The sequence below is a fragment of the Belonocnema kinseyi genome, chromosome 7, assembly GCF_010883055.1.
Source record: "Belonocnema kinseyi isolate 2016_QV_RU_SX_M_011 chromosome 7, B_treatae_v1, whole genome shotgun sequence".
Classification (NCBI taxonomy): domain Eukaryota; kingdom Metazoa; phylum Arthropoda; class Insecta; order Hymenoptera; family Cynipidae; genus Belonocnema; species Belonocnema kinseyi.
This window is the reverse complement of record NC_046663.1, coordinates 80899692-80925624: the sequence shown is the minus strand read 5'-3', so window position 1 is coordinate 80925624 and position 25933 is coordinate 80899692. Positions and strand designations below refer to the sequence as shown.

Sequence of the window (25933 nt, the reverse complement as noted above, 5' to 3'; positions counted from 1 at the left end):
TGATAATCTTGTACGGCTTTCAAAAAACAATTTTTTTCTTCTCCTGACTTTTTTTCATATCGTGCGTTTTTTAGCTTAAAATTTTAATTTTCGGTTGATTTAAAAATGTTTGAAAATGCTATAACTCTGAGAATTTTCTTTTTATCAAAAAAAGTCATGAGGATAAATTGTTTGTGCTTTTTAATACTATAAATATCCGTACATGGAATTTTCAAATTCAAAAAAAAGAGGTCTCAAAAATTTTCAAAATGCGCGCAATTTTGAATTTTTATCAAAAATGGCTGGTTAACGAACTGGTCCTTTATTTTAGGGCCTAACAAATGTGCTAAACATGGATTTGATTCGTTCATTTTTTCGAGAGTTATCGTGTTTACGGAAGGACGGACAGACCGACAGACGCCATCGTAAAAACTTGATTTTCGGATTCAGGGGGTCTCGAAACGTGGAGATCCGTTGAAAAACAGTGGTATCAAATTTCGGACAATTCTAATACTTTCTCAATCATAAAGGATGAGAATGTAAAAATCAAGAAAATAATACAGTGGAATTCAGGTTAATGTACGAAAAGCAAAAGACATTTACAATCAAAAGCCACACAATGTTTATCATATATAATTTTCTCTAATTCCAGCTCGATGAACTCCCCAGGACATACGAATTAGGAATGGATCTTAGAAATGTCCGAAATGGGTCATAGAGCATATAATCGAGATGAGATGGTATTTGTTTTAAACTGTATTCGATGCCTGTAGCCGCAGATTCATATCAAACGATGCGTTTCGAAGAAAGTCTTGCAGTTTAGAGTGACAAGAAAACGCAAATCGGTCTGATCCGGTTGTTATTAATCCGGATGAAGGAAAGTCAAGTCAACCAATCCCTGAATCACTTGTCGTAATTTCGCATTTTAAAATTTCCAGTTCATACTCGGAGCCAATCTCAACCACTCTCCTGAGATCGACCGTTAACCGTAGAATTTTCTATCGCGAAAACCTGTCACGCATCCTGTACATCACAGACTAAAAAAGAAAAACGAAAACTTTTAAAAGAGGCTTACGAGCAGGCGGTCTTATGTTCGTAGTTAAGACTTCTCCTACACAATTAATGTCTACAAGACATTCCTTAAGCGTCAGTGATATCTAAAATGCAAAAAGATTAATTATTTTTGAAACCTAGTATACAATATACATTATGACGGAGTTAAATGATCAAATTAGTCGAATCCTTTGAATCCACAGAAAAAATGTGTAGGTTGATATCCGAAAAAAAAACAATTTCGAAATAGGTGAAAATCTTCTGTTTACTTTTTTAATTTAAAAGTTGAAAAAACCCTATTGCTAGTGATCAAAATTTGTAAGTGAACGACAATACAAAAATAATAAATGTAAAAAACATTTTTTCTTAATTTAAAATCGTTGACAATGGCTAAGAATCATGTTTTTTTCATATGTTTTTGAAAAATTTGAATCGATCAAACCTCAGATCCCTTGAGCTTGAAGGAAAGAAAGATGATATAATTTTTCTTAATAAAAATTCGTTGCGCGTAAAGTCGTTGAAATATCGACAGTTTTAATTTTATTGCTCGATTTTGACGGCTTGCTAAGACTAAACCTTCAGAAATAAAAAATTATGGAAAGCCAAGTCTTAGCAAGTCGTCAAGATCGCTCAATAAAGGTGAAATTTACCATTTTCCAAATATGTTAAATTAAGGACATGTGATACTTAGAAAATTGTGGATTTTACCAGTTTTAGGTTCCCTCGGCTTTTTTCTAGAATAATAAATATTTTGTCTTAAAAATTTGGGAAATGATAGCGAACATGTTAACGGACGTCCCCACACACTTTTTTTGTAGGTTAATCAAACAAGTTTTAATTTAGCAAAATGTGCTTAATTTGCATCGCGCTTGAATTAGTATCGATTTTTTCAGTGTTAGATTCCGTCGGCTTTTTTCCTAGAATAAGAAATATTTTGTCTAGAAAATCTGGGAAATGATAGCGAACATACTAACGGACGTCCCCACACACTTTTTTTCAAAAAATTTTGATATTGCTAACAACGTGCGTATATTTTGAGGTTATGTGCGGTATAATTCTACCGAGCGTTACTTCCAAACTACACAATATTTTTGGCCGCAAGCTTTGGACTTACAAATAAACATAGTAACTATAATCTCCCGGAACTAACCTTGTTTGCAGGCAATCAAAAAAGATTCTTTCATAAATAATTACCAAATTATCGGAAAGGCAGAAATGAAAATCGACGTCAAAATAATGCACATACATAACAGTTTTATTTAGCACAATAATTGTTTTGTTATTATTCCTCAAAAAGAGTCCGGGGACGTCCGTTATGATATTTTATAGCATCTCCGAATTCAGTTTTTAAAAATTTTCATTTTTGTGGAAAACATGCCGGGGGAACTGTAGCCGATTGACCACACGATGAAGTATCACATGCTCTTAAGCAAAAAAATTTATTTTATGAATGTATAATTTTTTATTATGAATCACTAAAAAACTGCAGATATGAACGATTCGCCGTAATTTTCGAAGTAATACGGATATTGTTTGAATTTCTTAATTAAAAAAGGAAACACAGGACACCAACCGATTTAAACTTTTTTTTTTACGTTTCTCGGATGCAAATCCACAAAGTTTGATTCCTCAGCTCAAACGATTAAACTAATTTGAGCATTTTCACTTCACCCTAATATACATCTTCCATAAAATCACGTGAAATATTTTCAACCTTGAAATCTTATAATTTCTTTTGAAATCCTATGAATGAATCTCTTAAAAATGTTAAAACACTTGAAAGTTCCTAAAGCCTTAGAAATCCAAGAAATCCATGGAAGTCCCATCAAATTTTATTTATGCCCTAATTAGTTTTAAAACTTCAAAAAATTCAGAAAACTAAACATTCAAATTGAAACATTATTAATTTTAAATGTTTCAGAATAAACAAACAAAATCCGAGCGTTAATAATTGAATAATTTTGTATTTCAGGTGTTCATAATTGTATCTGCTAAAGATTAAAATGTTACGAACGATAGAACTTGTAATTTTGTAATAAATAATTTGCTCATTCAAAATTCAGAATCTGTCAGTTTTAAGAACTACAGGAATTTAAAATTTTCCGTAAAAAGATTAAAACTGTGATTTTCTACAAGTATCTAGTGAACTGCTGGCGATAGGAAAAAATGGAAAACATTTGTAGATTTGCCATCCAAAGAACATATTTATTGCAGTTAAACAAAATTACTAAATTACTTACAAAAACGCCTTGGCTATGTTGCATAGCTTTTCTGTAAAGCTTACTGCATTTCCTGATAAGTTTACAGAGTTTCAGTAATTATACGAATTTGCGGTTACTTTCTGTAACATTTTCAGAGTTTTTTTTATCGGAGTTTACATTTTGAAGATGTCAATAGACAGAATAATACAGTAAATGTTAGAGAAAACACCCGTAAATTTATCAGACTACAGAAAATTCTGTAAACTTTGCAGAAAATTCGGTAATCTTCACAGCAAAGTTACGCTGTTCCTATTTGAACTAAAAATCCGGTGGTAAGTTTAGCAGAAAATTTTTTCGGTGTGAAATAAATAAAAGCAAATCTTCGAATTTAAAAATTCAGCTCTGCAACTTCAAATTGTTCTAATTTGAAGAATTTAGATTTATATTCAAATTTGAAATTGTCTAATTATTTGCAGATTCAATATTAAATTATGATATTTAGAATGTCTTTGAATCAAAATTATTGAATGTTAGCGATTTAAATTTTAAATTGCAAAACCACTCCTAACTGTTTGTTTATTTAAAAATAAAGAAATGAAAGTTACAAGAGTTAACAAGGACCACTTTAAAATTAATGAATTTCAAGCCAGTTTCAAAATATTTTTCGCCGCTTTTATAAAGAACATAAGTTTGTGTTTATATTAAGATCATCTGAGAATGTGAGTGATACTAGGGTTTTTCGGGTTGAAATTGAATACAACCATTAACCGACTTTCTGATACCCGAAGGACCGGCTTCAAAATATGTGCATTACAGGATATGAATTTAACTCGACTGCAAAAATTACAGGTCGAGAAATCAGGTTACTCTATTTTGTCCTCTTGCAAATTTTGTGCTTAGTAACTTAACGGTCGATCTAAATCAGGATGTCAGTATGTAAGAAGTTGGAAGTTTTTTATAAGTATAATCGCCATTATCCGATTGGAAATCAATCATGGATGCACGTAAAAGTATTTTTTTATTGCCCAAGTACTTTAACCGCAGTATTATTATAATAAGTGTAATTTGATTTATTTTGAATGTATTATAATAACACTGAACAATTTTAGAATCAGAAAAAATTAATAAGCCTTAATAACAAAGAAAAAAAGAACTGCATGACTTTAATAAAATTTCAATTATAAAAATATAATCCATAATTATATAATAACATGAAATCTCATGTGCAATACAGAAAGTTATGTACTTCATTCTATAAGAAAAGATAAGCGAGTGTACAAACTTAACTTAGAAAATATAATCCGAAACAAGCGAGAGGAGGAAATGAAGGAAACCAGGCATCATAAAGTGTCGAAATTCGTTGAAATAATGTAATTTGGATATTATGTGCAAGAGATTCTTTACACATTTTTTTCTTATAGGATATTTTAATAATCAGGAAGTTGGCCGCAAAACCTCAATGGCAAAATTCTTTCACTTTTTACTGATTTTTTCCTGACCAATTTTCCATTTTCCCTGACGATTAAAATTCAAGGGCCAGAATTTTAATCTTGTAAAATTTCTAAAGTAGAATCTTTTATAAACGGAATAAAACAATTTTTAATTTTTAATTTATTTATTTATTTCAACAAAAATATTACGTTTCTATCATTGACGATGAATTTTCAATCCAAAAAGACGAATTTTCAACCAAATAGATTAGTTTACAGCAACAAAATTAATTAATTTCCCACAAAATGGTAAAATCTTTCAAAGGATAGTTAAAATTTCAACCATAAAAGATGAATTTTCAATTCAAAAGGAGCAGTTTTTTGTCCAAATAGGCGAATGTTCAATAAAGAAGAAGAATTTTCAACAAAAGTTAAAATCACAAAAAAATACAACAGTTGCTATTTTAACCAAAAAGAAAATAAATTTACAACGAAATAATTAAATTTTTAAAATAGAAGTTCATCGCTAAAACAAAAACTTGATTTTTCCACACAAGAAGGCGAGTTTTCAACAAATAAAGATTCTTCAGTCAAGAATAAGAAAAAAATGCATCCAAATTGTTGAAATTTCAAGCCAAAAGACGACTTTTCTATAAAACAGTTGAATTTTTAACTGCAAAATATGAACTTTCAGCAAGAAACTTAATTTTCAACCAAACAGTTGGTTTTTTAATGTAAATAAAATCAATTATAACCAAAAAGATTAGTTTTATACAAAAAAATACGAATTTTCAACTAAAACAGATACATTTTCAGTAAAAAATGGGAAAGTAAAAACATAATTTGAACAATTAAAAAAAATTTTCAACACAATAGTTTATTTTTCAACCGAACAGATGAACCTTTAATAAAAAAATAACTTTTTAACAAGGTCTTTTAACTTTTATCGAAGTAGATGAATTTGCAATCAAGAGATTAATAAATCTTCAACCAAAAATGGAATAGTGATGTTCAAGGTTCAAAAATTAATTCTTAATCAAATAAAAACGAATTTTAATCACAGTGACTAATTGTCAACTAAAATGTTGAATCTTAAAAGAAGTATTTGCCTATCAAAGTGGTTTAAACTATAACCAAGTAATTGAATTTTCAACTAAAGAAGATAAGTTTTCAAGAAACAGTAGTTGAATCCTGAACCAAAAAAGAATCATTTACAAACTAACAGTTGCACTTTAACCAAAAAAGATGACATATAAAACTTTGTTGAATTTGAAACCAAATAATAAAAATATAATCGCCAGACACAAGCAGCTTAAAAAATCAATAAAAATATAAATACAAGGCAAATAAATTACTAACAAGAATTTTATATCAGGGTGGCCACAAAACTAAAATTTAAAAATTCCCTAACTTTTCCGTTACAACTTTTACATTTTCCCTGAAAGGATTAATATTCCAAGGCCAAAATTTTATTCTTGTAACCTTTTAAACGTAGAATCTTTTATAAGCAAAATAAGAAATGTCAATTAAAAATTGATTATTTTTGACAGTTACTTAAAGTTCCTAATGGTCAGGCACGTATGAAGTTAGCCATAAATAAAGAGAATAGTCAAGGTATTTGAACAGAATAACAGGACCTTATTAGTTGTAATTTTCGTATGCATCGATACAGCCAAGAAATTGGAAAGTAACCTCGACATCAATCATAATAATGCAAATTTTGGAAAAGAAACTTTTCATTTCTATCAGAACGGAAACAATAATGTTTATTTAAAATTTTAAAATAGTTTTGAAGCATTTTCCATTTTTATTGCCATCATCAGTTTTAATATTTTTTTAGAATTCTTTATGACTTTATAATATACAGATATTTATTCATTTTATTCGAGCATAATTCAATTTACTCATCTACTTTCACCAAACTTATTATTCATGCTGAAATATTTCTTTCTTCAAATAAATGCAATAAAATATGAATTATTGACCGACTAGTGAAATAATATAAGAATAGTAACTTCTGTAAAACTCCCATTTCACGGTAAAATCCTAAGTTTATACCTTGACTAAGAATTTATAAGAAAGTGTAGAAACATTAGATTCGCTTCGTTTCCTCATCGCATGAAGACTGCCCACATTGAGCCCATCTAGAAGTCTCATATTTGATTACCTATAGTAAATCTTAATTTACGAGATTCGAGTTTTATCTGACAACTATATCAATCTTTATCATTTAATCAGGCCTCACAATGCCTATGAGATAAAATATAGGGACCCTATGGTACTTTTTGCCACACTCATAGGGTAATTTTTTCGTGCTAAAAGGTTAACAAATTCAGGATAAATGCATAAGACTTAAAAAATCTTTAAGTTAAATTCAAAATAATTCAAATGAATTAGAAAAATTTTAATAGTAAAAAATTCCATTGATTTTCCGTAAGATTGGAATGAATTTAGAAGAATTTAAGCTAAACGAGAAGAATTCGATGAAAAGTATAAAAATTAAAGATGAATATAAAAAAAATTCAAATGAATTTAAAACAATTTGAAAATATGAAAAAAACTTCATTGAAATCAGTAACTTTGAAATGAGCATAGAAAACTCAAGAAAATTTAAGAATTTGATGAAATATCTCAAAATTCAAGGTAAGGTTAAAAGACTTCAGGATCGATGAATTAAAACTTTAAAAAATTTTAGAAACGAACTATCTCGTCGACTAGTCCATCCCTTTTTTAACTCCTTTAATTTCTGATGAAGACTAGACGCAGCCTTTTAAAAATCCATTGAATTAAGTAGAATTGAGTAAATTAAAAAAAATTCAAAAGAATTCCAAAGAGTTAAAAATAATAATTCAGGGTGAACTTTTAAAAATAATTTCAAATCTCTTCAAATCTTTCAAATCCTACTAATTTCTAATAAAAAAAGTGACTAATGACTATAAAACAATTTAGATATCAGAAATAAAGAATTGCAATTAACATAATTTTAATTCAAACTCTGGAAAAGTAATAATATTCTAAATAAAAAATATGTAATTAAAGAGTTCAAAAATAACGTTACGAAGGTTATGACGAGCCTTTTCAAAACTTTCAAAATTACAAAATTGACTAGCTTAAAATTGCACATTTTCAAATGAGAATCCTAGCAATTTTTAAGAATTTCAAATTGATTCGTTGGAAATAGCACTATAATTTCATATAATACTCATTGACATTTAAAGTAATTAGACTGTTTATTTATAATAATGCAAACAATTTTGTCTGATTTTGCATATTTATAAATAAACAAAAACATGAAGATAGAATTTGGTATAGAAACTAAATTAGAAAATGTGGGAACTGGTAGAAACACGATAAATATTAGAAGTTCCCAGTCAATATCATAGGCAGTCTTGCGTATCTACACTCGGTACAACCGATTTCTAGTCTCTGTATCGATACACGTAAGAGAAAGATTCCATTTGACCGACAGAATGCAATTTTCTTGCTTACCAACATTACCATCTTCGCAAAGAAATTTTAAAACAATGTTTCCACAGAAAATAAAAATGCTTTAAGATTTAATATACCTCAATAATGATAAGATTAAGAAATCTATTTTTTATTCTGAGAAAAGATTTTATTATTTAATTTACTGTTCAGAAACAATCTTTTTCAATAATTATACAAATTTATCAAATATAAAAAAAAAATAAATAAAAATATTACTAAGTGAAATACAAAGAAACCTACCACATTTGACAAGATTTACTTTCTCTTCAGTATATCTAGATACTCTGAGCAACTTTCTACCTTACCGTCTGAAGGTGCCAGTTGTTTGACATTCAAACACAATTACGATTTGTCTCGATAAGTTCAACTATTCAACCCAGTTCAGACTTCAACCCACAAGTCCTTGCAAATACAGTTTCTTTTTTGTACGTGTTTTGGAGATTCTCTCCATTCTTTTTTTAAGCCAAGAAAGCAAAATCGTACAAAGCGTTTCAGAGAAAAAAAATCTTTTCGTTTTTGTTGATTCACGATTTCAACTTTTCGAGAACGACGATAGTTGGAAAAAATATTTCACGGTCATTGAAATAAAAAAAATCGAACTCTTAGAGCTGAAATGTTTTCATTTCAAGTAATAGTAACTATAAAACATTGTAATTCAGACATTTTTTATTCAAACGCTCATTAATTTAAATACATAAAATGGAAGTTTTTAAGACATCCCAAATACATTTTTTTTAAATTAAATGCCGTTAAAATGCAAGATTTAAAATTATACTTTTATACCTTAAAGAGTTCAAGGTTGTCAGGTTAAAAAATACAAACCCACGCTACAATTTTCATTACTATAAATTGAAGAATCAATCAATAAATTTCCAAAAGTTTAAGATTGTACGATTTTAGGTTAGAAACATGCCAAGTTCAATGATACATTTTTTTTAAATTAACCATGTGTTTAAATATCTTTATTCAAAGTCATTTGGAATTAATATCTTTTCAATTGTTACTTTTACATCAAAATTCAACATTGTCACTTACGAACCGAAAATTCTTATGATGAAAAAATTAAAATTATAACGTTCAGTATAAATTAGCCAAGCGACTGAAAAATCCCGAATAGTAAAATTGCCGACGTTATAAAATATCCGACACTGCAAAACTGACGACACAACAAAATTTCCCAACGATAAAATTTCGGAAGCTAAACAATCAAATAATTGTTTTAATAATAAATAAATAAATAATAAATAAAATAGAAAAATTGTTGATGAAATAGAAGTATTTTATTTTTTATTTTTGTTCATTATTTAACACATTCTCAATTTTTTCTTTTTCGGGAATTTTCCAGTGATGGACATTTTTCTTTTTGGAATTTTTCAGACGTCCTTTAAAATTCATCTCTTTTGGTAGAAATTACATTACATTTTCTTGGGTTAAAAATGCAACTATCAGGTTGAAAATTAATATGATTTGGTTGAGGTTTCAACGCCTTCGTTCAAGGTTGAACTAATTTATTAAAAAACCATTTTTCTGATGGGAATTTAAAAATTTTAGTAAAAAGCTATCTCTTTGGTTGAAAATTGAACTGTGCGATTGAAAATTAGTTTGCTTTTTGTTGAAAATGTAACTGTTGGCTTTAAAATATTTTTTTTTAGTTAGGATTCAAATATTTTGTTAGCATTTTTTCTCTTGGTGGCAGATTCATCATTTTAGTTCAAAGATCACCTTTTTGGCTGTAATTTAGCAATTTAGTTGAAAATAGCATTTTTTCGGATGAAAAATAGTTGTTGAAGGTGAAAATTTACCTATTATATTTTGTATTGAAAAATCTTTTTCAGTTGAAAATATTAAAATATTTTGTTTGAAATTCACCAGGTTTGGTAGAAATTTCATCTTTTTCAAATTATATTTCGTATTTTTAATCTTTTTTGTTTAAACCTGCAATTGTTTGGTTAAAAATTAATCTTTTTTTTTGTTGAGGATGCAACTATTTTTTCGAAAATTCGTCTCTTTGGTGGAATTCAACTGTTTTTTTATTTTTTGCTTCAAAATTCGACTACTTTGTTGAAAATTGACTTTGTGAAAAATTCATTTGCTTGGGTAAAGATTCATAGTTTTAATTGAAAATTCATCTATTTCGTTAAGAGTTGAACTATTTTCACTATTCAATTTTACATTTTAAAATTTCTAAGTTGTTTATTCTGAACATATTCGAAATTATATTATAAAATCAGTTATTCTTCAATTTTACGAATAATTAGTTGATTTATATTTTAACTTCATGATTATTTTACGTTCTAGAGCCACTTCTAAACGTTATAAAGATATAATATAGAAACATATTTTAAAAAAACTTATTAAACTATACAATCTTAAATTTTTCTTATAATGCACGCTGCATTTTTATACTCACATGAACGATGGAATCCTTCACTGAGAAAAAGTATAAAAATTGGACTCACCTGAAACAAAAACAAAAATTTTGCTGTTAGAATAAAATTTCATATCCATAAAGATTAAGAAGAGTCTTAATAAATATTCATAAACAGGCACCTATGATTTGTTATTATTGTATTTGAGAAATGTTCATAAGTCGAATACCAAAAAGCACTATCAGGCCAACTCGGTATTTGGATGTATCATTATGGTGAAAATAGAATAAAAACGTATTGCACAGTTTGATACATTTTTTCCGATTTATGTATTACAATAATTCGATAATTATCTATGAATTTTCAAGAATTTTCAGATTTTTTTTCAAAATACAGTATTCTTTGAACGAGCTTAGGTATTCGGGATTCTCTTTTTTATGTATGAACTCTTGCTCTCTAAAGTGATTCCAACAAAATTAAAAAAAAAATAAGAAAATGGATTTTCTTGAAATATTGCGTGATTTGAATTGGAATTGGTCTATAGAATAAAATTGATACAAACGATTTTGTTTTGAGGCGAACTCAACTTTATATCAATCTACTTATTCATCTTCGAATAATAGACGTACATTATTGATTTTCAATGGTTCGCCAACACCGTTGTTTTGAACCTGTCCACCTACGGCTGATCAAAACATTCTATACAGTTGAAAAACAGATGGTGGGTGTTTCCAACATTTCCGCATACATTGAAGCAGCAACCTTGATTGATACGCGAATAAAAGACGAAAGCAACCTGTACCATTCTAGAATTTTCTAAGGACATTGAGTAAGGTAATGCTCGGTTATTTGAATCGCAATAAAATACAGATTTACGTAAATGCAATTTGTACTCAACTGTCATATTCTAATCAAATTGGTATTATTAGTCATTCTGGGTGTGTTTGTGTGATCTATGACATACTCAGAGAAGAAATTTTCTTGGAATAAAACCATGGTCCTCTTGCGCCTTTTGTTGTGCTCCACATACATTTTTTGTTACGACTGTATATTGGGCTGTAAATCATCAATTAAAAATTTTTTTTAATCAATCACAAATTTACTCTTAAATACAATAGTTTTATTAGGCTTGTGAAATTATTTTATTTAACAAAGTTATATTTGAAAATATAAACAATTTTCAAAACAATATCATGAAACATTTTTTTTTCAAAAGCTTGCCATTTTTTGGAAAAAAAGATTTAAAAAATTATAAGTAGGTTTCGAAAGCTGAAAAGTTGTATTTTAAAATAGCTGCGTTGGCTCTTCAAATCGCTGCAAGAAATATATTTGTTTTCAAATTAGAAAAGTAAGCGCTTTTTGGTGTAGCGCTAAACGATATTCAATTAATTTATTGTAAATGTCATAAAAAGACATATTTTGCAATGGAAAATACTTGTTACAGATAGTATTGATGAGTATTTCATGAATAAACAACAGAAAATGCTTCAACTTTTTTTATCAAATGCAATAAACTAGATACTATTACAAATTAATTGCACACTCAAAGCATATCTTAGCTACATGCTCCTTGAACATGGTCTTGTCAAACCATACACGCTTGTAAAATGTTTTATGGTCAAGAGAACTATGACACAAATTACAGTGTTTCTATTTTGACATTTTATTGTCAACAAATTCGTCTATGATATCCATTTCTTCTAGTAAAGTACGAAGAGTAGCACAACTCACGGGAAATAGCATGCAATCACAGGCGCGTTGTGGCAATCTTCGCACGGGGCATCATTATATTGCATATAATATTACCAAAATAAATTTGAAATAATGTAATTATATATACCAGTATAGTTTATCCCATACAATACTTGTAAAAAGACCATTTTTAATTTTCACAAAGAACGGATTTTGTCACGTTCCGTACAGACTGGGTATACAATGCCCGAATCCAATTTCTCCAAACTTATAATTTGCAGATCAAGCGCAGACTGAAGCTGCCGAACGACGCTCCAAATGTTCGCACCAACAATACCCCCCCCCCTCCCCCCGATACGGACCTTCCCACATTGAGTTCTTCTAAAGTGGCATTACTTTGAAAATTCGCTTGTGTTACGCTAAACCCAGTGCGTACCTTGCGGGTTAAATGACAATATTATCAACAACAAACAATTTAGCAGTTCCATTCTTAAACAAATATTTAAGTTTTTGTTCCAACATATAAAAATTCAACCAAAAATAGAATAGTTAACTTTTTCGTTTAATGAATTATTTTCAAAAACAACAAATACAAATTATCAACCAATTGAAATCAAAGAAGAGAGATGAGTTTTGAACAAAATTTCAACGAATTCAAACTACAAATCGAATTTTGTTTAAAACAGTTGACTTTAAACCGGCAACACAATATTTCAACCAATCGAATTTAAATAAAAAAGACGATTTTTCACAAAATTATAGTTGAATTCTCAACCAAATACATGAATTTTCTACCACACGGAGAAAAAGGTATCGCACAATGATATCGCAAAACCTCTATATTGCAAGAAAGCGCAATATGATAACGTACAATCAGGTCCCGCAGCTTTGTACGATATTATAATGCACTAATATCACAGACAAAGATGAAGTTAAATTTTGTTGCTGTCATCTGCTACGGCGTCCTTAGCAGCAATGGGAAAAAGGCAAGATTATGAGTCAGTTCGAGCTATAAATCGGGACTCTAGATTTAAAAGAATCAGAGAAAATTAAAAATTTGCTGCATATAAGACATACAACTGTCAATGATTAAACATATTTCGGCGAAAGTTTCATTGAAGTTAGGAAAATAATTCTGAACTCGTCGACTGCGTCGCGCTGAAGTAGCAAATTTCAGTAAAACATGTAGAACCTACGACAGAAGACACAAAAAAATATGTACTTACTGATATATTTCCTCAGAAATAAATCACATTATTGTAGACGAATTAGAACTTAATACAATTTATCAAAAGCACAAAATGTAACTGACGGGTGGAAATCCCCATTTCTTACGTTATAGATTGCACATTTATGCAGTATATAATGTAAAAACTTGCAATGTACGATATCACGATTTTGCGCTATTATAATGCAATAATTACGATATATAGCGCAGGAATTACGATATATATTGTAATTTGTGCAATGTAGTTTTCTCAGTGCAGATAGTTACATTTTTTACTTATAAAGATAACGTTAGCCAATGTGATAATAGCGAAATTTATAAATATTGGATTAGTTAATTGGAGATTAAGACAAAAAACTCAAAACCTTTGAGAATTACGTATTTGAACAATTATTTTGTAACGTACTCATCGAAAATTATAAATCAAAGTAATGACAAGTTTTACAGATTCCAAAACCAGTAAACATTGTGTAAGAGAAATAAATTATGTATAGAAACTTTTTCCCGATAAAGAAGTGACCCGTATTGAACAGGTTCTTTGTAGATTATGCTTCAATTAAACAACGCTTATTTATGTAAGGGGCCGTTTTAAAATTACGCAAAGCTTCTCTCTTTTTTTAACTCCCCTTCAAATTACCTACAATAAACCAGTTTTTAACCTTTTTTGAAGGATTTTTACTATAGAGGAGAATGAATGACACCATTTTGGAATAGAATGTCAGAAATATGTTTTTTAGTTTATCACTATTATTTTAAGAGTAGAGACAAAAAAATGTTGCATCTTTTGAAAATGTGCTAAAGGATTGGCAAAAAAAAATATTTCAACGCTCCATTAAATTAATTAAATAATTAAATTAAATTAATTTTTTAACAACTTGAATAAAATCTGAGGCACTAAATAATACAATTTCTTCTATTTTATTTATTTAAATACAAAAAAAATAATCATTTCCAAATACAAAACTACCTCTGTATCAAGCAATACTGCTGCAGATAATGAGAATATTTACTAATGGATAAAAACTGGTTCAAAATCTGTAGTACAACGGAACCCATCCGCGTATAACCGAGCCAAGCGCTGCTTAACTTTGGTGATAGGACGAGAAGTCTTAAACAGTTTCATGTCTATGCTTAGACACATGGAATATTTATATTGAAAGTTTCAAATGGTCTTTGACCATAGCTCTGCGTATTTTGTGAAAAATGCTAAAAAAAGATCGACTTTTTATGCTATTAAAAATGTGTTGCTTTATATGTTTGATGTTTTTAAGAAAACTATCATTATAAAATGAGTAAGATGTGCCTTTTTCGAATAAAGCTTAAAAGCTATTTTAGGTTCAACATTTTTTTACTAATCTTAAAATTAAATATGAAACAAAATATGCTTTTTTTATTTTAAATGCTTCGTTTAGTTGAAAAAATTGTCATTCGACTGAAAATGGTTAAAACATGGGAAATAATTGATTAGAAATGAATCCTAACAGTATTAATTAAATCAAATTTTCGTACACAATAACATAAAAAAATTAGTCAACTAAAGTTGTAAATTCTTCGTTCACGATATTTAAGTACACTAGAAGTATATTTGTAGAAGGAAATGAAAGTAAATTATTGTTATCTTAAATTTCAAAAAAGTAAATGTCAATTGATAATTATTTATATGTTTATTTTCAGATGATGACACTGAAAGAATTAAACGATTCTGCTAGAAAATGGGTAAATCATGACTTTTTGTTAATTTTACTAGTTTCAGTAGTCAGTATTGAGATATGCGTACTTCACGCTGCTAAAAGAACGAAATTTATATGTTGAAAAATAGCCAAATGACGCTTTTGTTTATTCAAATTTTTGAAATTTGAGAATCACAGCAGGAGGCTTTGTCAACATATAAGCAGCCGTCTCTACATTTAATGCGAATAATAACTACTAAAAAGTGACAAAATATTGCATATTTTGATTCAATTTGTTTATACAATACACAAAACGTTATCTAACTGCAAAATATCAAAATAAAAGGACGTCACGTCATTACTACTAGAATTAATTTATACTGAGTTTTTGTATGAATTCTGACCAATTTCAGTTAAATAAAATAATTTTTCACTAAATGGCAGCCTTCAAAAAATAAAAATAAAATATTTTTATACATTGTTTATTCAAACTTGAAAGTCAGATAGTTCTTTTCCAGTTTGCAACGATTTTTCCGAGTTATTAAGATAAAAAATCCAATCCTTTAAACTAATCACAAAAAAAACTATTTTAAAGTTTAACACTAAAAGTAAAACGTTTAAAATATTACAGCCTGAGTTCCATTTAAAAATGTGTTAAATGGAATATTTAGTCTTGTAGAATTATAAAATGTAATCATATTTAATTTGAAGTGGTTATGAAAACTCTACACCATAAAATCAGAAGAATTGAATTTATGCATTTTAATACTTTATTTAGAATGTTATTTTTAAACATTCTTAATTTGAAATTAATATTTATAACGATCGAATTTGAAAAAATAAACACTTAATTTTTATGTTTTTAAAATAAATAACTTTAGGATTAGGCATTTAAAACTCTATAGTTTTCACATGTTAGAAATTGATCATTTTAAACTTAAAAGTTTCAAGGTTTATCCTAATATTGAAATTTTTTCAATGATATTTTAGTATTAATTTAGCTTGATAATGAAGACATTTCATTACCTAATTAAAGGTCAGCAGCCGGATTTGTATTAGAAGCGCTCGCAGGTTCTTGATAATTTGGTCAGAGAAGTAGAAAACTGCAGAAAACCAAAACTCCTGAGCACAGCCTGCCATTGACAGACTAGTTTTGATGTAGACATTGGAGTCCTCAGCGTCAAGCTTCTCACTTGACAGTAGTTAAACGCAGTGAAAACAAGAATAATCCAGAATCACGAACAAGGTTCATCCAGCCGTGAGCTAACCATGCCCGCCCTGTCGGAAGTTTGATACTTCCGTGTCACGATTATTTCTTTCACCCAAACCTCACCTCTAAATGTTAATATTGTCAATTAAAAACAAAATAAATGAACTACAATTTCTTCTCAGTATATAGGTATTATTCTAAGATGACCCCTATTTCAGTTGAAAATTCAAGATTGATTCAATGTTGACAAAATAAAATCACTTCGTGACAGTTGACTTACATGCAGGTGACTATGCGAATATTCAAGTGTCAGATCTCGTTTTGATATTTATGCAGAACATAATAAAGATAGCATAACTAAAGAAAAACCGTGACCAATGGGCGTTTCCTTGATAATTCTGTCGCGATTAAAATTAACTAGATGGGTAGGAGACGCATGGGAGGACTTTGCGACTGCAAATAAATGCAGATTGCAATCCTGTAATCAGCCTACTCTATGACTGTGTAAGGCACACCGATAAAGATCGTTTCATTTTAAACAACTAGCATCATGAAGAGTTTTTGTTTTGTTCGTGAAAAATAACTTTTAAAATTACAAATTAAAGTTTGTAGAAAAACAACACAAAATTCAATACAATTTTGATTAATAAAGGAACTGTAGTTAACAAATGAGAATTCAGAATTACCGTATTACTGTCGCCGATGGTTTGACCTTTAATTTTATTATCGAAATATAATTTTCAAAAGGTTCTTGAGAAAATTCAAACAGAAGTTTCAATATTTCATCATCCAAAATCATCCTGGAACCTTCTAAATACCCTAAATGTTTTAAAATCACTTTTTTCTAAACCTTCGAAAATGGACTTAGTTATAACATTTTTAAAATGTTTGCAAATTTCCAAAAAAATTTATAAAATGCTTTTAAATTTTTTTATGACTCATAGGAAAAATTAGTTATTCTCTGGAAACCTTTCAAAATATTTATAAATGTTCTGAATTTTTTTTAAATTTTCAAAAATCTACATTTTTTTAACTTGTTGATAAATTTTTAAGTTCAAAATTATTTTTCTATCTTTTAAAAAATTCTAAATATCTTTGAATGACTCTAATTTTTCCAGAAAAAAAAGTATAATTTTATAAAATCCAACATAGGTTTAAAATCTTCTACATTCTTTTCTAAAATTGTAGGAAATCATTAAAAACATTTTTAGTTTTTATTTCGAAGTGCCTCGTCGTCCCGAAATTCGGGATGACTAGTCCAATACTTTTCATAGGCTTGGCTAGTCATCCTGAATTTTCGGGACGACTAGTACATCCCCTTTTCCAAAACCCCAATTTTCGGGACAAGTAGAAACAGCCTTTTTATTTTCAATTTTCATCACAATTTTATTTTAATAAAAAGTGATTTTAAGTTTTCTTATAAATCTTACGAACATATCTAAAGTAAATTTCGTCTGGGTCAAATCGACCCACGTTTACAGTGCGAGAGTTAAGAACATAATATTGTTGCCTTTATTATGAAAGAATCATTTACAATTTAAATTAGAAATTTAGAAATAAATTTTCAGAATTTAAATTCCTCATTTGGAGATAACGATACACAAAATTTAAATTACAAACGGAAAGCAGCCACAAAAAATCATATTCACGCAGTATGATTTTGTAACAAAAGGTAATAGAGTATTTAAAAATATTATTACTCAAAGCTATAAATTTAAAATATTAATTTATTTGAAGACAATTTCGAAAAATAATATCTACAAGTTTTTACACTCTGGGAACAAACTACCGTGAACCTTGTAAGGTCTTCCCTAAAAATAAACAAAAAAGACTTCGAAAACAAAGAATAGAATATTTTTAATCGTATAATTGAAAAAATTGTTGTTCTTTCTTCGTTGAGATTAACTGCTATCCTAATTTTATCTAAAAGTTTGACTAAAAGATAAAAATATTCGAGTCTTTCCTAACGATACTCTACGATAGCAAGCTGTAATAATATAATGATATCTGTGACGAACAAAAGGTTGAAAATGTTTAACAAACCACGAATAAGAAACATTTAGTTTCACTTACACAACAAGAAATTGTCGTTACATCCGCAAAACTTTCTCTGAATCACAACGTGTCGAGGATTCATTTCACCTAGTGGAATATAATTATCGTCATTGTCGAGAGTCTACAACAAAAACGCAAGCTATATGCTCTTAAAATAAATTTCACTCTACTTTTTCATGATTTTGTATTGAATTCGTACGTTCCAAGTCCAATATGTTTAACTTTTCAAATATAAATAACCGAATAACTGACTTGTGTATAAAAAATTATTTCACCTAGCAGGACCAAAAACATTTCGTTACTTTATCTATGAGAAAAGAAAACAACAATTTTGTCATATATTAATTTTTTAAAATTGTGTTACGTTTGAAGGGACCTTCATAATGAAAGAATAATCAATACAAATATTGTGAAGACAATTGTTAATTTTTTTTATATATACAATTAACTTTTTTACTGCGTACTTTGGGTTCTTAACATTGCCCGTACGTGTCGATTCCCCGCAAGAACGCAAATTGAGTTTGAAGTCTTCTCACAAACATTTTAATTCTTTATGTAATCTATTCACATATTGTTATTTTTAAGAGAATTTTTTTAAACGTGACACACAAAATCATAAGTGAATCTCCTAAAAACAAAAACGAACTGGGGTGATCATTAGGGTAGCCCTTATTTTTCACTTTTCGATTTTTTTTTATGTCACTCCCAAGTTTTGTTCGAATGCCCGGAAAAAATCTCCAAATTTGAGCGAAATCGATTAATATTTAGAGGTAGCGCAAAGACTATAAAGTTTCCCATTGATTTAACATGGAAAAAGTCAGCTTTTTGTAAATCTAATAATTTTATAAACATAATGACTTTAAGTCACTCCTATGGGTCATTTGGTCAATTTAGAATACTAAGTCAATTGTTAAATAACTTTCAATTGTTTAAACAAATTTTATTTTATTTATTTTAAAGAAATTAGAATTGTTTGAACAATTATAACTTGTTTAAGCATTTTTTAAGAAAGTCGCGAAATGTACGAATTTTATAGACGGCATGAGGTCTTTAATCAATGATAACAATATAATAATTTGTTTACGTAATTTTAAAATGATGTAAATAATGCGTTTTTTGTTCCAGTATATAGTTTACTGAGAAAAATCAGGAGTAACATTTTATCTCACTAAATGTTCGACAGATTTCAATATTTTAAAGTATTAATTTGTTTTCTCATAATACTCGTATATGCTTAAACAAATTAAAATTGTTTAAATCATTTAATTTTGATTAAACATTTTATTTTTGCGGTTTTACGAAAAATTGAAATATTTTGAGGTAACTACCTTATTTTCCTAAAATATTCTGCAATGCTTAAACAAATTTAAATTGTTTAAAAAATTTATTTCATTTTAATAACTTAAGGCCTTTTTTAGCTGTACAGAGGACCTAATGCCCTTTTCATGAGTTTATTAGAAAAAAATACTACTTAAGAATATTAACATCTGTTAAAAATGTGGTGAGATACAATATGTTTCTCCTGCATTTTTTAGGTAAACTATATACTTGAACAAAGACGCATCATCAAAATAATCGTAAAATTATTTAAAGAAATTATTTTACTTTTATCATTGATTAAATAACTCATTAGATGAAGAAGATATGTCCATTTGGCGACTCAAATGAAAAAATGGCGTAAATAAATTTAAATTGTTTAAGCAATTGAAAATTAGTCAACATATGGATCAGCATGCTTAAATAATCGATTAATGATTATTTTACGAGCAAACTTTTTTAAAAAGCGTCAATAAATCGAAATATTACGTAAAATTCAAATTTGGTACTTATGGGGTTTTCTTTTGGGAACCCGTAAGAGTAAAAGTTATCATTAAATATATTGTTAAAGTCATTCAGCATAGAAATGTATGACCGATTCTCATTCTCTAACGAATTCTGAAAACTGGGAGATGATACCAGAGAAATTCGAAAATCAAATTCACCAAGTATAAAGAAAAACCACCCTAGTGATCATATAAAAATACTTTTGGTTTCCTAAGGAGCGAAGGGCAAATGACGGTAATTCATGGGATTGTAGAAAAGAGATTATTTTCATATTTTAAAACAAAATTTAGAGGTCCAATTTCAAAAATATATTCAGATTTGTTTTAGGTGTAACACGTTCAATTATATTTGTCTCAATCTGTATCTTCAAAAAAAATGATATCTTCAAAATTTAAGGAAAATCTTATTAATTATATTATTATATTATATATATAATAATCTTTGGAAACAGTGGAATATAGGAAAAACAATACTTTGTGAGTAACTGTAGTTAATGCTTATTATGAATTTTTCTTTGAAAAAGTGCTACTGTATGCATTCTAAGTACCTCATCAAAAACAACATATCAAAAGTGGAAATGAAAAAGTGGATAATTTGGTGGTTAAAATCTGAAATAAGGAAAGATGTTGTTTTTTCCATATTATTTCCATACAAAACTTAAAAGAAGATGGGTCAACTCTAAATATTGTTTAAAATATATTTTTTTAAACCTGCAATCCAAAATCCCACGCACTATCGTTATTTGGTCCGAAGAAAAACCAATGTTACCGACAAAATCTGGATATTTGCACCGAAATCTAGGAGCAAATATCCCCACTGTAATCCGTACTCAAATCTCGGCACACGCATACCTACGGCCAAACAAAAAACAAGAAATCTATACCTGAATTTCAAGTGAATCTGGAGACCATTCTTCCACGTAAATCCTTTCTCTCCGCGGATTTGATGAAATTAATGCAGGTATTAAATTCTTTTCAAAATACGGTAATCCACGCATTGTCAGTAACATTAAATAACAGAACAATTTTCTCCTAATTAAAATCGCCAAGACTCGCAATTAGCATGTGGTTAATAAATAATGACACCATAATATCCATCAATGGTATTAATTCAGATGCGCAAAATAAATAATAAAAAAATAAATGAGTAAATATTAAATTATGATAAAACAAGAAATGAAATCTTTTCAAATAATGAAATGCATAACAAGAAACTTTTGTGGCACTCTCAGCAGTGACGAAATAAAAAAGAGTTTTGAATTTTAAAGAAAATGTCAATGACTTGGAATCTTGGGACCTCTTTTGAATGAAAACCGTACGAAGAATGCCCACGCGATGGGGCGACTCAGTTTGACTGGCAAACCGTCTGACTAAATAAATGAGTGACCCCTCGAAGTCAAACTCGAGTGGGGCACAATTGGAGTCGCTCACGATACCTCTCTAACTTTTAAAAACCTTAAAACACTAACATTCACGCGAAAGTATATACAGACAGTGTCCTGAAAACAACTTTCCATTTCAATACCACAATCTACTACTATACGTGCACGCGACTGGTTCGCCTCTTATTGCCTACTCCCAGATTTGCGATTCTTCATTTGATGTTAGACCAAAGAGAAGAATTTTTAATTTATGTAAAATTTTCACATTCTTATCACTTGTTTTCTGTAGACACGTTCTCGTTTGCTGACATGGAAATTAAAACAGTGTGGCCGCAAAAATTAATTTTTCAAATTTCCTGACTTTTATCTAATTCATTTTTTTATTTTCCCTGGCCATTATTATTCAAATACCTCCATTATAACTTAATATTTAACAAAAATATAAAATCTCTTATAAAAGCAATGAAAACTAATTTAAATCTACTCAGTTATACGAATTTCCAAACAAAGAAAGAATCAATTTTGTCTAGATTTTAGAAAAAAGATGTTTTCTAAACCCGAAAATATGTATTTTCAAATAAGTATTTGAATTTTCAATAACAAAAATTAATTTCTAACCAAAAAGTTGAATTTGCAACAAAATAGTTTAATTTTAAAGTAGAGTAGAGACAGTTGAATTTTCAACAAAAATATGAATTCTTAACAAAAAATTTAAAAGACCAAATTCATTGAAAATCGCAAGTTTCAAGAAAAAGGTCAGAGTATCAGAATGATTTGGTATTTGAATATATAATTCTGTAATTAAACTAAAAGAACCCGTATTTCACAGATTAATCAAAAAATTTCTTCTTTATTTGTTATAATCATTCGAAAATGACTTGCGAATTCTCAAAAAATGGACAGACAGATTTTTCAAAATGCATTACTTTCCGAACACGTTCTTAAAGAGTCAGAAAGGAATATAACCATGTTGTAAAAAAATAAATATTTTCGGTTGTATTAAAAAAAATAGCTCGAAATATCGGAAAGATGGAAAAAAATGTTCTTAGGTCTCTTCAATTTTGTTAATTTTGCTTTCAAATTTCTTTCCAGATTTGGAAAATTAATTTTTAAGAAAGGAGTTCATCTTTTAACCAAAAAAGACAAATTTTTAACCGAAAAAGGTAAATTTTTAAACAAAAAACGGAGAGGTGATGCTTTCAGTGAAAAAAATTCAACAAAAAACGAGTTTTTATAAAAACAGTCAAATTATCATTTAAAGAAATAAACTTTCCACTTAAGTAAGGAATCTGCAACACAAAAAAATTAATTTTTTACAATGTAGTTAAACCCTTAGACCAGAAGTTGAATTTTTTATCCAAAATGAAGAAATTTCAGCAGATAAAAATTTGTAAAACAGTTATATTTTCAACCCGAAAATCTAATTATCAATAACAAAAGTTAATTTTAAACCAAAAAGTTGTATTTTAGAAATACTGTATCTAACAAACCAGTTGAATAGTTGAAGATATTAATTTTGAAACAAAATATACGAGTTTCAAAAAAATAAAATTTTCAAACAAAAAGATTTCAGTTGAATTTTCAACACCAACTAATACATTTTCAATAAAAAAAGTTGATTTTTTACCACAATAGTTGAATGACCTTCTAACGAAGTTGTTGAATTTTTCACCAAATAACAAAATTTTTAATTAATAATATAGTCGCAAGAAGGACGCAACCGTAAGACTTTACTTTCAAAATTCTCTAAATTTTCACTGGCCAAATTTTTATTTACCCTTACCAATAATATTCGAAGACCAGAATCTTAATCTTGCAAACAAATATAACATAGAACCCTTTATAAAAGAAATGAAACAATTTCAAATTATTATTAAAAATTTTCAAATGTATTATCCTTGACAGTTATTTAATGTAACTTTTATAGAAATCCCCTATGTCCACCCTGTGACCTTTACTCATCTGTGTATGTTGATGTTAGAACTATAAAATATAAAATAATCGTGAGTTATGTACTTTTTTAATTTAATAGAAAATACAAAAATAAATACAAACATTTAATGCCTACAACTGCACATTTCATTTGTTGAAAAAATTGAGATAATGATTGTTTCCCTATGCATAGAATATCCAACGAAATCGTGGCCGAAAGAAGTGCGCAGTAAGAAACTGCGCACTCCTCTCTTCTCGATCGCGTTCAAACCGGACAAATCATGGCGGTTCTGGTCATGGGCGGCAATGCACTGAAAAAGGTTGTGTTGAATTTTAAAGATGCAGAAGTAAAAGACGCCTTCTGGGACACTTTAAATGACACAATAAACACTTGCGAATATGGGGAAAGAATAATTCTACTAGGAGACATGAACGGTTGGGTGGGCATCCAAAATCAGGATACAGTAAGAGTATTAGGTAATTTTGGGGATCCAAGAACAAACTATAACGGCGATAAATTAGTTGGTCTATGCTTAGAAAGGGGTCTGTTTATTACAAATACTTGGTTTAGACATAAAATGATCCACATGTACACCTGGTCTAAAGGAAATAGCCGCAGTATGATTGACTTTGTTGTTGCGGATGAAAGACTAAGGGAGTTAGTCAAAGATGCAAGAGTCATGATGGGTCCTGAATGCAATACTGATCATTACCTTCTGATCTCAAAAATTAACTTAGGTCGGGGATGGAGAAAAAAGAGAACCAAGAAAGCAAAACGAACGCGAATCAAAATTGAGAACCTACAGAAACCGGATGTGCGAATAGATTTCTAAAATAAGATAATCGAAAACATAGATAGGGCAACATAGGAGGACCGTATAAAAAACGAAGATATAGAGGGCGCCTGGACAATGTTACGGGATATCCTTGTTAGATGTACGATCGAAGTGTGTAATACCGCAGTTGTAGGAAGAATTTCTTGTGATGCGTGGTGGAATGATGAAATTCAGGCTGCCCAAAAAGCAAAAAGAAAAGCGTATAAGAGAACTTTGAACATCGCAGGTCTTAGCAATGAGGAAAGAAATAGACGTAGAAATGATTATAGACGCGAAAACAGGATACTTAAACGATTAGTTAAAGAAAGTAAAGATAGAATTAGAGCAGAAGAAGAGATAAAAATACAAAACGACTTTGAAGGAAGCAAGAAACTACTTTATAAATAAATGAAAGGAAACAAATGTACAGAAATTGTCAACATGAGAAATAGTAGGGGGGAAACGGTATATGATGCAGACGGAATACTAGAGGCTTTCAGAGACTATTTTAGGAGACAATTCGGAGATGAAGCTATAGGACACCACAACTGCGATGTTGAACACGATGCGATGGAAAACTCAATTGAAAAAGTCTGTGTCACTGGGGTTAGGGATATAATTAAGAACTTGAAAAACGGTAAGGCTGCCGGGGTAGACGGTATTAACGCTGAAATGCTTAAACACGGTGGCGCGTGCATACCACATAGACTGTGCGAATTGATAAATTTATGTTTCGAGATGGGAAACGTCCCAGACGATTGGAAAGAAGCGATTATCGTACCAATATACAAGAGAAAGGGAGATAAAAGCAGGTGCAATAATTAAAGAGGGATTAGCTTATTAAGCACCGCAAGTAAAATATATTCAAAAATACTTATTCGCAAGGTAATAAAAATAACAGAAGCAAAGATTTGAGAAGTCCAAAGTGGGTTTATGCCAGGAAGGTCATGTACGGATCAAATATTTAGCTTAAGGCAAATAACAGAAAAAAGTTTGAGAGTAGGAAAAAAAGTTTTCTGTGCATTTGTTGACCTAGAAAAAGCTTTTGACAAGGTAGATAGAAATAAACTTTGGGAAGTCTTGAAAGAGTATGGAGTCAATGGATGGATCCTACAAGCTATAAAAACAATATATACAGGTAGCAAAGCGAGTGTAAGAGTGAATGGGAAACTGAGTGACTGTTTCAATATTATTCAAGGAGTTAGACAAGGATGCGTTATATCTTCATGGTTATTTATATTATTTATGGACAAGTGTTTACGAATGGCTCTCTTCGACGAAGAGGGTGTGGATCTCGAAACAGTAAGAGTACGTGGGTTAGCGTTCTCAGATGATAAGGTTGTGATGGCAGAGTCTATCAAAGACCTACAAAGAATGTTGAATAAACTAGATGCAAGCATGAAGAGCTTGGGCCTCAAAATTAACGCAAATAAAACAAAAACTATGGTGTTCGAAGGAAAGAGTCAGAAAACACTATGTAATATTTTATTAAATGATGAGAGCATTGAACAAGTTGATAAGTTCGTATACCTTGGTAGCTTATTTACTAGGGACGGAAAGATAAATGAGGAATTAGATAGACGAATAAATGAAGGTAAGAAGGTT

The 25933-nt window shown here is 29.1% G+C and overlaps 1 protein-coding gene and 1 long non-coding RNA gene across 7 annotated transcripts in view; both read right to left on the bottom strand.

Annotated features, from left to right (window-relative positions):
* LOC117176019 (WD repeat-containing protein 47) overlaps positions 1 to 25933 on the bottom strand; it is a 249114-nt gene that overhangs the window by 57766 nt on the left and 165415 nt on the right. The gene's annotated exons all lie outside the window — the stretch shown is intronic.
* Positions 10521 to 11557, bottom strand: LOC117176020. Its single transcript, XR_004467566.1, has 3 exons — positions 11420 to 11557; positions 11151 to 11337; positions 10521 to 10611 (listed from the first exon to the last, which is right to left on the bottom strand). It is a non-coding gene; the product is annotated as an uncharacterized LOC117176020 (long non-coding RNA).